Here is an 8603-nt window from a genome sequence, read left to right as displayed (position 1 = left end):
TGGATAGACTAAATGAGAGAAATAACACTTGTGGATTATTAATATATTATAAGTTCTAATATATTAATAATATTATTTTTAGTTTGATCAAGAATTAATTTAGAATTAATTAAGTGATCAAAAGATAACTAATTAAATATATGGGTTGATTATGTAAATTATGCATAACTTGTATAGTGGGCTAAGAGGCTCCATGGATTATCAAGTTGGGTTAAACCCATAGGATGCTCCATGGGAGTTACAAACCCATGGGTCATGGAAATGAAGAGTCATGACACATTAGGGTTTACATGGTGTAACCCTAGATGTGTCAACACTATATAAAGAACCCATGCTCCACCAAAATCGGTTGCACACAAGAATCAAGAGGGCTAGAGCCGATTTTGCAAGTGTAATATTCTCTCAAAAGTTTACTCCAAAAGCATTTGGTGTTGTGTGAAGCATTTGAGGCATCACACTTGGGGTGCTAGGCTCACAAGGTTTCAAGGAATCAAAATCAAGAACAAGGTATGTTATTCTATCTTTCATTTAAGTTAAAATGTTCCCCATGTATGCTAGATAGGATCATGAACCTTGGAAATTGATTTTGCTTGAATCTTAGATAAACATAGATCCAAGGTTTATTAGGGTTGCATGTACACTTAGGAAGTGTTAGAATGCTCAAAACCCATCAGTGTTATAGGTCCACACTTAGTTGTAGTGCAAGTTAAGGGTCATAGAAGTGGGTTTGCGGTCCTAAGGTGTGTGTGTGTGGTCGCACAAAGGTGTGTGCTGCCGCACAAAGGAGTGTGCTGCCGCACAAAGGTGTGTGTGGCCATTCACAGGGGTGTACGGTCGTACACCCTTCATGTTTGCGTCCAAAATGCCAACTTTAAGGCGCAACAAGGCTAGGGTCATGTCCAACTCGAAGATAGAAGTCAAACTCTCACTTTGGAGGGTCTTTTAGGAGTGTGCGGCCCACCTTATGAAGGTGTACGGCCGTACTCTCTTCAAGTCATGAATAACATGACGAATCTTGTAGCATCAAGGCTTAGATAGAGTGGACTTTCAAGGATATCAAGTTAGAGGATGAATTACTCACGTTCTTGAAGCTTTGGAGGGTTCATGGTTGAAGAACTTGAGAGAGAAGAAGTAGTGTGCAGCCAAGGAGTGAAAGGAATGAAGGGAAAGGGGTCTACCCTTTACATAGGGGTGGGTGTGTGGTCATGAGGGGTGTGTACAACCGTACACCCATGTGTGCGGCCGCACACTCCTCGAAAAGGGGTGTATGGTCCGGTTTTGACACTATACGACTTGTTGACTCATTCCTAACCTCAACTTTGACTGTACCCAAGCTTAGAACACTTAAATGAACCCTTAAACAGTGCTAGAAGTTAACAGAACAAGTTTAACATTGATTGAATCGACTAGATGTACATGGAAGAAGTTCCGGGTTGTCACACCGGAGCTCCCCATAGATAAAATCTTTGGACGGATAAAGTCTTTGTCAAGAAGTTCTTAGAGTTGACTGGAGAGTTCTTACATTTCCGATGGAGCCAGACGATAAGGAGATCTTGCCACTGGTGTTGTACCTGGGATTAGGTCGATTTGGAATTTGAACTGTTCGACTGGAGGTACTCCAGGTATACCCTCTGGAAATACGTCCAGGTAATCGCACACTTGCGGTATATCTTTGATTTCCTTACCCTTGCCTTGAATATCCACCACGTGGGCCAAGAAAACGAAGCATCTCTTCTGCAAACACCTTCTTGCCTTCATGCAAGAGATTATTCTTAGATTCTTTCCTGATTTATTTATGTAAATAATGAGAGCTTCGTTGTTGGGTAAAGATAGTTGGATGGCCTTCTATTAACATAAAATTTCCGCTCGATGCAGTGATAACCAACCCATTCCTATGATCACATCGAAACTTCCAATGGTCATAGGCATTATATTGACGTGAAAGACGTGGTTATTCAGGGTGAGAAGGCAACTACTGAGACTTCTAAGGTGCTTTCTAACTGCTCGTTTACTGCTTCTACCATGTAAGCTTCGTTCAGTTTGCATGATTTACGATTAATCATGCTTCTGAACTTATGAGAAATAAAGATTTTATCGGCCCCAATATTAAGTAATATTTCAGCATAAATATTGTTGATAAGAAACATACCAGTAACCACAGTTGGTTCCTAGCGAGCATCTCCAGCACCTATCATAAATGTTCTTTCTTTGCCACCCTGGTCCTTTAGTTTCGGGGAGTCCTTCTTAAAATGTATTGGTTGATTGCATTCGAAGCAACTTCGGCTTCCTTCTACAACAGTGGTTGAGGCTGTTTCGTTTGGGGCCTTTCTGCAAAACTTAGAGGTGTGACCTCTTAAGTTACAGATGCTGCAGACCATATAATTTTCGACATGGTGGAAATTGCACTTGGTACACATCCACAAATTCTAGATTAGGTTTGCAATGCTTAAAGTTCCCCTTTTACTTTCCATGGAACTTCCTTTTTGTACTCCCAACCTGGTTCTTTTTAGTTTGTGGGGTTATGGTACCCCGACAGATACACTATTTGGTCAATTGTAGTCCAATTGCTTGGCACTACCAAAGATAGTGGCTCTGGATGCAGTAACCAAACCTTGAACTGGTGAAGTTAATCCCCAGATGTACCTTTCGGTCTCTTTGTATTCCAGGTTCACCATTCCCGGGAAAAGGTTTGCAAGGTCATTAAATCGGGAGGTGTAAGCAGTCACCTCCGATCCTTTCATGGTAAGGTTCCAAGTTATAGAGAGCGATTGATTCCAGAAATCCTACAGATTTCCAAATCATAAAGAGTGAATTGAAATCCTACCGATTTCAAATGATAGAGAGATAATTTTGGAGACTACTAAATGATCAATTGGGAACTATGGGTTTCTCTGCTACGATGGTAGCAGAGCTGTTGGTTCTTTGTTCTTCTTCGGGTTTAGGCAAACTAGGAAAATATGAACGTTATCCAAAATTTTTAAGTATTTTAAAAATGTATATGTTATTTTGGGGTTGATATAAGGCTTCTAAAGTATTAGGTTTCTGCAACGAATCTTGAGAACATCCTTCAATCTCTAAGACTTTCAACCGTTGTAGTCTGTCAAACTCCTTGCTCAAGGTTAGTTGTGCACCGGCCCGACCATAAATAACATAGGCGTACATTCCAGGTTTATTTATGGTATGATTTATGTACGGTACTAACCTTAGTTGAGGCCTTTAACCTAAATCGTTGAGTTGGTAGTTTTAGTTGGAGGTATGTTAGAATTTTATTAAGTGTTCTCATCGTGGGTTAGAGTATATATATAACTCTTATATATTATTGTTGGTGGGGTTTGCAGTATTATCAAAAAAAAAAATTATACTCCAAGACTACTAGACGAGGGCCAGACAGGAAACACTGGAGGGCATGACCATTTTTGTAACATCCATAAAATTCAAGCCAATGTAAAACTTTTTCAACCATTCAAAAAACATTAATTATTACAAAATGTTTTCAAAATAGTTTCATGTCAGAGTATCCTAGAAATCAAAATCATAAAACGTGAGGAGGTGCACGATCAAGCCTCCGTCTTCCCGCGATCAACTGAAGTACCTGAAACAAAATCAACAACTGTAAGCCCGAAGCTTAGTGAGTTCCCCCAAAATACCAACGTCATACAAACCATACTAATATCATACAAACAACATGCATATATAGAGTCTACAGTATGACTGGTCCGCCCTCACCGGGCCTTCGGTCTACCTGGTCCACTCTCAGAGTCTTCAGTATGACTGGACCGCCCTCGCTGGGCCTTTAGTCTATCTGGCCCACTCTCAGAACCTTCAGCATGTCTGGTCTGCCCTTCCGGGCTTTCAGCCTGTCTGGACCGTTCTCTGGGCCTTCGGCCTGACTAGTACGCCCTATTGGGTCTGCAGTCTATCCGGGCTACCCTGGGTATGTTGGCCTAGAGCACAAAGCAGGACCGCCTCAACCCACCTCCATTCATTCAAATAACACATAATATCATACGCTAGCTAGCATGTATAGATAATCATACAGATCTAACAGATCACTAATCATAGCATCATCCTATATACCAGGATACCGATTTAACATATCACTAACATAGCATCATCCTATAACCAGGATACCGATCTAACAGATCACTAACATAACATCATCCTATAACTAGGATACCGATCTAATAGATCACTAACATAACATCATCCTATAACCAGGATACAATCCAAAAAGGGCCAGCCTTGGTGCCTTAGACCCTGTTGATATAATGAGAAGAACTCGCCTCGCGAGTAGCACTGGATGATAATGTCAAACTCCCAAACACAGCTCCAAACTCAAACACCTACAATCATCATAGGACCAATTCTATCAAAACCCAATTTACCAAAATACCCTTAAATTCAAACTTGGTCAACCCTAGTCAAAGTCAACAGTCAAGGTCAATAGTCCTTGTTGACCCAACTCATCAAGTGCATCTAGCAACTAGTCGAGTTCCTTCAGAACTCAAAAACCACGAAAACCCGATTCAACTCGTCGAGTTACCAAACAACTCGTCGAGTCCATGCAGTGTCCATAAGGTTTGGGAAAACCCTAACCAACTCGTCGAGTTCCTTCAGCCCTTTTCTCATCCAGACGCCTTTAAGAGAAACCAAGGCTCCAAACTGTAGATCTAGCCTCCTAGGGTGTAGTTACCATGTAAAATTGCTAACTTTACGTGCATGCAAGGTCTCAAGAGGCTAAAACACCCAAAACTAGTCTTAGGAAGAGGTTTAGTGGAGAAGGGCCAAGACTAGCTAAAGTCGACCACTTTATGTTCATAGGGGCCTAGAGGTGTCCAGATCTGAAACCACCTCCTCTGGACAAGCTCAAATCCGATAATGACCCTATTTTACACTAGGAATGATCATATTCTTGCATAAGGGAAGATCTAAGAAATGGAAAGCCAAGGTAAAGACTTTTTACCTCCAAATGGTTGCTAACACAGAGTAGCTGTTGGATCTACTGCTTCTCCCTTTGCTCTAACCTCTTCAAGCTTCAAAACCTTTCCAAAAGAGCACAAAAATGACCTTCTAAGCTCACACACTTAAGGAAGTAGTAAAGAACGGCTAGGGTTTCCTTCTCTAGGTAATGAGGTGATAAGGGAGGCCAAAGGATGCGGGTTAAGTCCTTTAAATAGGGTGCAAACCCTAAAAATTAGGGTTTTCCCATTCAGCTCCTACTCGTCGAGTTGGGGTCCTCCAACTCGTCGAGTAGGTCCCATAAACCACGCGGCCTAATAGGTTTCTACACGAAGAGTTGGGGCCTCCAACTCGTCGAGTAGGTCTTAAATGATGAATAAAAATGATTGGAATTCATACCTAGGAGTCGGGATGTTACAATTTTGGCAATTAAGCTGTTCTGAAATCCAACAACCCTATGCGGCCCTTCAAACCAGATTCCTCGTACCGTAAGTAGCCAAGAAGTAGTGTAATTAATAATAATAATACTTTTATTTAGAAACTAGTTGTTAGAGTTGTATTCCCCTTTTGAGGATACGAGTTCTCAATAGCCAATTTTGCTCTGATATTAATCTGTCACACCCCCGGCCGAGGTCGCAGAACACGCCGGGCTATGCGACTAAGTTCATGGATCACATATAAATTGAATATATAGCACAAGTACAACAATAAACAAAATAGCATTTGTGTTCCATCTTGATATTTGAATACAAGGTTTTTACAAATAATAATAGTACATGAATTGCCTTAATAGATAGACATATAATACAACAGCAAGTAAACTAGGTCACCTGTAATCCAATCCGTCTTGAATGTTTGTTTAGTGATTTCCTGAGAATACATGTAGTTTTGAGGGGCAACACAAGGTTGGTGAGATTTACAGGTTTTCTGCTAATAACAATAATACTTTTAATAAGTCTAAAAAATATATTCTTTGTATGTATAACAATAGTTAAAACAGTGTTTGCAATGAGTCTTTAAAATCAAAAATGTATTTTTGTATAAGTAAATCCATACTTAAAACTGTGTTTGTAAAGAGTCCTTGAATATACTTGAAAACTAAATTGTACTGTTACATAAGTAAATCCATACTTAAAATAGTTTTGAAAGCAACCAAGCCTATGGTTTGTAGTGAGAGAGAGAGAGAGATACAGTTAATGTTTATAATGAGTCCTATAACCGAGCTATGTGACTGAATGTACCCCCTACAACGCTTCATTAGACGTTGTAGTAACTATTATAGACACTTATCACCCACTTCGATTGATCGGTCGAGGTTGTAGATAGCAACCAGAGGTGGGGATGTCAACCCCGTATAGATTTATACATATGTATCTCGCTCCGAAGATTAACAGTTATAGTAGTGTGGGTATGCTAAGTGTTTAGACTCAGCTAATGAATATAGTCTCACTCAAAAGCCCTTAACCAAAGTATGTGAATAGCTCTCAGTCCTAACCTAATTGTGATTAAGTCACTAGGCATAATGAATTTCATTGTATTAAGTTTATAAAAGTCGAGTATGCTTGGTATGTATGTAAAAGTATAATGTACTTGCTTTTATAAATATGTATGTTTCAAAGTAATGAACATATGTATATGTATAAACTTTATGTAATTAAACATATAAATATACATGAATAGTAATAGCTTGAATCCTTGGAATACTACAAAGTTTTATAACGTGCTTGTTATAATATACGATATCACATAAAAATCATATATTTTTGTATCATGTAGCATTTGTTGTGTGGACTACTTATTTCACGATAAAATAACCATAATACGTATACGAAAAGTTTATACTAGTTTATTTGTAACGAGATGTTACAGTGTTAAATCACATTTTTATAAACTAGGATTATTGTATTTTCGCATAAAATGATAATTTGTTTGTATAAACGAAGTATATAGGCACATGTATCCCTCTCCCCTCACCCAAATAATTAGAAATATTTAAAAAGGGGCTGTAAGCACTCACCCTTGAAGCGTGAGTTTCATTTTTTCAAATTCGGTTTCTTTTGAGAAACTTGTCGTGAGAAAACGCAAATCCACAATTTTTGAACTTTGCAATACTCTTGGGGCCGTTTTGTAACGAATTTGCACTATAGGGGTTGATTTGTAACTTCAATATACTATAGGGCAGTTTGGTAATTTAATTAAATAAATGGAACTGTTTTGGTAAAAAAAAATACCAAAGGAGGGGCTACTTTCAATAAATGGGTTCAATATTTGAGGGTTTGGGACTGATTTCGTAATGCTTTGTCAAATAAGGGTTTATTTTGTTCATTTTATCAAACTGAATAAAAATTAGGGCTTTTTATGCCCTAGTTCATTGACTAATCGGGGAAAGGAAATAGAACGAACGAAGCGATGAAAGAAACTCGAAGGTAGACGAACGAAGATGGCGAGATGGGAAGCACGAAGGCTTTGCAGGCGGCATGAGGTTTCAGTGATCGATCGCGAGAAGGAGATCGTCTCCGGGGTTCGACGAGGCCGAAGGGGGGAAAGGGAGAAGCAGGGAGGCTGCTGTGGCCTCGGTGGGTGCAGCGAGGAGCGAGACTGGGTGAGCGATTGAATGGTTTTGGATCGAGGGTTCGGTGTGGCTAAGAGGTGGCGAAGGGAAAGAGGCCAGAAAAGGGTCCGACGAGCAGTACGACGTCGCAGGTGGGGGATTCGGTGGTGTTTTCTTGACGGAAGAAGAAGGGAAACCTGCGAAATCGAGTTGGAGATGAAGGAAATCGGAAGGAGCAGCCTTGCTCCAGACGAAATTTGGCGACGGAGTGGAAGTGAAGGTCGATCCGAGGGAGCAAACAACGAAGGATGAAGGTGGCGGTGGTGGGAGGCTGCTGTGAAGTGTATGGAGGGTCCTTATTGCTTCCGGTTCTTCTTTTCTCTTTTTTTTTTTTGACAGAAATCAATGGAGGGAGAGGATCTTCGATGGGGCAGTTGCTTCAACGGGAGGAAAAAGCTTCGGTAGTTTCCTTGTTTCATCTTCTTTATGTTTTGATAAAAACAATGAAAAAAAAACAAAGAAAAAAATTGTGATCCATTGGGGTGTTTGTTTGATGTTTAAAAGGAAATGATGAAGGAAGAATAAAGGGGAAGTTGTTGTTCTTTTTGGTTGCTCACGAAATTGAGAGTGTTTGAGTGTTTAATTGGTTAGAGGAAGAGTGCAAGCATTTGTTAGTCAATTGGAGTGTATATTTGGTAATTGGAGTGTATATTTGGTAATTGGAGTGTATATTTGGTGTACTTTGTATTTGATTTTGTATTTGAGTGTGTAGTTGATGCACTTTGTGTTTGAGTGTGTAATTTGTTGAAGAGTGTAAGAAATCTTTAATTTGATAGCCAAAGACTTGCAAGGAATATTTTGGTTTAATCATTCATGCATTTGTGTAGTGTATTGGTTTCATTATGTATGTAATGTGTGTGTAGTGATGTATATTTCTAATAGATTTTATACACACTTTTAGATTTAATAATATTGTATGTGTATTTGTTTGAGACATTTTAAGGCAATAATACATACACAATATTTATACACTCTCGTATTAAAAGATTTCCATGTATGTTTGTAACATATATATAAAGAATTTGAGATTTTT

General features: G+C 39.2%; 2 long non-coding RNA genes across 4 annotated transcripts; one reads left to right on the top strand and one right to left on the bottom strand.

Annotated features, from left to right (window-relative positions):
• Positions 1 to 3441: 3441 nt before the first annotated feature.
• LOC145147278 (uncharacterized) lies at positions 3442 to 7177 on the bottom strand. Of its 3 annotated transcripts, none has more exons than XR_013728196.1 (4): positions 5359 to 7177; positions 4964 to 5042; positions 3743 to 4343; positions 3442 to 3592 (listed from the first exon to the last, which is right to left on the bottom strand). It is a non-coding gene; the product is annotated as an uncharacterized LOC145147278 (long non-coding RNA). The 3 variants fall into 3 exon arrangements; XR_013728202.1 differs by lacking the exon at positions 3743 to 4343 and having other exon boundaries at positions 5359 to 5886; positions 6977 to 7177; XR_013728190.1 differs by lacking the exon at positions 3743 to 4343.
• Positions 7178 to 7846: 669 nt separating this feature from the next.
• Positions 7847 to 8396, top strand: LOC145147299 (uncharacterized). The gene is made up of 2 exons (XR_013728213.1): positions 7847 to 7971; positions 8075 to 8396. It is a non-coding gene; the product is annotated as an uncharacterized LOC145147299 (long non-coding RNA).
• The last annotated feature ends 207 nt before the right edge of the window (positions 8397 to 8603 follow it).

The sequence above is a fragment of the Lactuca virosa genome, chromosome 1, assembly GCF_052849685.1.
Source record: "Lactuca virosa cultivar CGN04683 chromosome 1, Lactuca_virosa_CGN04683_v6, whole genome shotgun sequence".
NCBI classification, from domain to species: domain Eukaryota; kingdom Viridiplantae; phylum Streptophyta; class Magnoliopsida; order Asterales; family Asteraceae; genus Lactuca; species Lactuca virosa.
This window is presented reverse-complemented; position numbering and strand designations above follow the sequence as displayed.